The sequence below is a fragment of the Notamacropus eugenii genome, chromosome 5 (assembly GCF_028372415.1).
Source record: "Notamacropus eugenii isolate mMacEug1 chromosome 5, mMacEug1.pri_v2, whole genome shotgun sequence".
Taxonomy (NCBI): Eukaryota; Metazoa; Chordata; class Mammalia; order Diprotodontia; family Macropodidae; genus Notamacropus; species Notamacropus eugenii.
The window spans coordinates 77,842,049-77,846,280 of record NC_092876.1 but is presented as its reverse complement, the minus strand read 5'-3'; positions in this window follow the sequence as shown (position 1 = coordinate 77,846,280).

The window sequence follows — 4,232 nt, the reverse complement described above, 5'->3', positions numbered from 1 at the left end:
CACAATATTCCTCTCACCTATCCCCTCCAGCTATCACCGTGGTTCAGTCCTTCAGCTCTCATCTAGATTGTTACAACAGCCTCCTAATTGGTCTTTCTACTCCAAGTCTCTCCCCGCACCAATACGTTTGCCATGTTGCCAAAATGATTTTCCTCAATCACAGATTTGACCATGTCATCCCCCAACTCAATCAACTCCAGTAGCTCCCTATTACCTCTTTATTTTTCAGTAATCTGGTCAAATCCAACTCTTTGTAATCCCATGAACCATTGCATGCCAGGCCCTTCTATCTTCCCCTATCACCTAGTCTGTTCAAGCTCATGTTCATTGCCTCTATGATACTAGCTATCCACCTCATCCTCTATCCTCCCCTTCTCCTTTTGCCTTCAAAATTTCCCAACAGCAGGGTCTTTTTCAGTGAATCCTGTCTTCTCATTATGTGGCCAAACTATTTAAGCTTATCTTTAGTATTTGATCTTCTCTAGGATCAATATAAACTTCTCTATTCAGCTTTTAAATTTGTACAATATTTTTTTGAGAACAATCTGGCAGGCTGTAATAAAAGTTTAGTAAAATGTTTTGATCTGATAATTCATTCCTTCATACCTGGCTCCAAACGATATTTCTAGCCATATTGTATATTACTTCTGCCCTGCAGCTCTGTTGTTTGTCCTTCATTTTTGAGGAAGACCAACGTCATCACAGACTGAAGTCTTGACTTGCAAATGAGTTGGATTTAGGGGAGGTAGAGTTGCACAAAGCTGCCACCACTCTCCCAGAGTCACTGAAATCCAAAAGCAGGACAAAAGTCTAGATGACTGGCCATGGCCCAGGATGCAGTGGAAGACCTTGGTGTTTTCCATGTCTGACCAAGTTCTAAGTGCTCTATATCACCTGCTTCAGCCACTTTCGTGGTCTTTGGAACAAATTGTTCTTGTCTGCCCATTCTGCCAGGGGAAGTCTTCACATGGTTAGGGTAGACATCATCAATGGGTTTGAAGCCTGTCAGTTACCTTTATCCTGGTTTAGCCCATGGTTTTACCAGTGTATGACCACAACATACACTATAATTCTTGGAGCCATAGGTGAGACTTGGGTGACAGATGAACAGGTGGATGAGCAGGCCTGAAAAAGGGATTGGCAAGCATTCATACCAGAAATATGTGAACCCTCTGCCCCCCCACTCCTGCAGCTCTATGATCCAACCAAACTGGCCTTTTCCCTGTTCCATTCACATAGCCTTCTATCTCTTGTCTCAGTGGCTGGATGTCCCCCATGCCTGATTCTGTACTTCCTCTCCCGCTTCAAAGAATCTCCCTCTTCCTTCAAGACACAGCTTAGTCATCACTAAGATATCACCTTCTACATAAAGCCTTTACTGATCCCCTCAACTGTTAGTGGGTCCCTTTCCCATCCCAAAACACCTTGTATTTAATTACTTAGCATTTATTATCTTTGTATTTAAAAAAGGAGGAAAAGCAGTAGAAAGAGCACTGAACCTGGAGTCAGGAAGACAAATTCAAATCCAGCTTCAGATGCTTAATACCAGCGTGACTCTGGGCAAGTCACTTAACCCTGTTTGCTCAGTTTTCTCCTCTGTAAAATGAACTGGAGAAGGACATGATGGCAAGCTACCTCAGTATCTTGCTAAGAAAACAGGTTTTACAAACAAAACAGTTAAACATGTCTGAAATGATCGAAAAACAGCAATAGCAAAGGCAAGTAGTTAGGTAGCGAGTTCGATGGTATCAGTGTTCAATATCTTTTATAATAAATACATTTTTTTAAAACTGTCAGTGACTCAAAGGAAAGATGCCTGGCCAGGGTTAGGAGGCCTCAACAGTTTACCAGCAATACCTTAGGCTGGTGAAGTAGCATAGAAGGAAACATTAGGGACCTGTGTGTATGGAAAAGAAAGTTTCTGGTCATGGAGTAAGAGTGATTGACCTCAAGTGCTGCCAGGTAAGTTATTGAGCAGCAAAGTGACAAGATGAGATTAATCTGGAAGGGGAAGAGAAAATAAGATCCCTCCAGGAGTGTCATTTGTTGATTACCCAAGAGCACTGGACTTGATGGAATAAAATGCAGCCTTAAGGGTCCTCTTCCTACAAGGTGTCCTGCACAGATATGTTTAGGTCATACACATAGTAAGAGCCATGAGATGTTAAGAGAACCAGAGAAAGGTCTATAGTATGGTAGGTCGATTCCCTGGAGAGAATTTATGGAAAGACATAAGTAATGGAAGGTTTATGAAATACTTGATCATGGACAAGGATGAGAAGGGGATAAGATCTAAATGAATATACAAGCAGCTCCACTGAGGTAGAATCAATAGATAGAATGTAGTTCCTTGAGGGCAAGGACTATTCATTCATTTACCCATCTATTCATTCATTTACTCACTTATCTATTCACTCAGTTGTTGGTTTATTTATTTAGTTTTGTATCTCTATTCCTGACACACTATAATAGGCACTTAATAAATGATCCTTGATTAATTGAAATATAACTTTAGGTAAAGTCCTTTTTCTGATCTTTTCATCACTTAGCCATTCCTTACGAAAAGAGCCTTAAAAGGGACAGTGCACTTTACACAGCATATTGTGCTACTATATTCAGGTAACCTTGGATAACTGCATGGAGGATGGATTGGAAGGAGGAGAAAATGAGAGAATAGTTAGAAGGTAACTTGAAAACCAGACAGGAATGATAAGAGCTCATACAATAGTGGTAAAATCCTATTCCCAAGAGGATTAAAATTTTTTTAATTTTTAATTTTCCATTTCAAATTTTCTCCCTCCATCCCCTTACTCATCCATAGAGAAGGCATGAACCTAACGAGATTTTTGAAAAGATCATCAGGGAATGAGGCAGATGAGGTTTCAGAAAGTATGTCAAACAAATACCTATTCCAGAACTCTCTGACTTTATTTTTAAGCTTTCTTTAATCGTTTCTCCAGCTTGATGCTCATCCTCAAAAGGATAGGCATCACATGTTCCACAGGATAGCCTCACACTCTATGTTCCTTCAGGCACAACAAACTTGAACTCTGCTCTAAATCAGCTTCTACTGAACAGAAACAGTGGTCTAAGTTCCTGGAAGATCATTTATTGGATAGGGAAGGCAGTGGAGGGAAGATGCTGGAATTGACACATGGAGAAGCAAGATCAAAGAGTATGAGTTTTTAAGAGTGCCAACCCCAGAACCCAGCCCAGGTTCAAAGTACAGACGTCATCTGAAACTGATGTGGGGAAATCAGAGACTTCCTGGAGGAGTTGAATTTTAAGATAGATTTGAAGGGAGAAGTATCCTTGTATATAGGATAGAGTGCTGGACCTCTGGAACTTGTCAAGAAGACAGGTTCAGTTCTCACTTCTAGTACTTACTAGTAGCTGTTGGACCACAAATAAGTCAGAACCTCTCTGAACTTCAGTTTCCTTATCTGCAAAATGGGGTTAGCAATCATCAATTAGCCACTAATATTGAAGACCTATAAGGTTCTTGCTGCCAAAGTCCTTGGCACCATCAAGCAGTTCAGTGTCAACAATGGATATGGTTTTATCAAAGGAAGAAAATATATTACCATGTGTTTTGTCATTGCACTCTAATCTTCATGGGATTTTTCCATCTGACTTGTGACTATTTGACCTCCTATTTGTGTTGTCTCCTCCATGAGAATGTGAGCTCCCAGAGAAGAGGGACTGTCCCTGCTTTTCTGTTTACATCCTCAGAACACTAAGTATATAGTACTTAATAGTATGTAGTAAATGCTTAATTAATAAATTCACTTATTCATTCATTCATTTAATTAAGCACCAACTTTGGACCTGGTACTCTGTTAAGGTGAGGTGTACAAACACAGAAGTTAAATAATCTCTGCCTTCAAGGGACTTACATTCTTTAGGGGTGAGGAGAACAGGGATAGAGATAAAGATAGACAGATGAGAGAGACAGAGAGAGAGAGAGAGAATAGATTATATATAGCTATAAAGACAGACAGGCAGATAGGTGGATAGATATTAGACAATGAGATAAGGCACTTGAACCTGTGGGATCAGGATATGAATATATAGATAGGTAGATAAGATGATAAATATAAGGCAATAAAAGAGTGCTAGGAAGGATCAAGACATGAATATAGAGATATAAAGCTCTATAGAGGGCACTAGCAGCTAGGCATTAGGACAGAGAGAGACAGAGAGAGAGAGAGAGAGAGAGAGAGAGAGAGAGT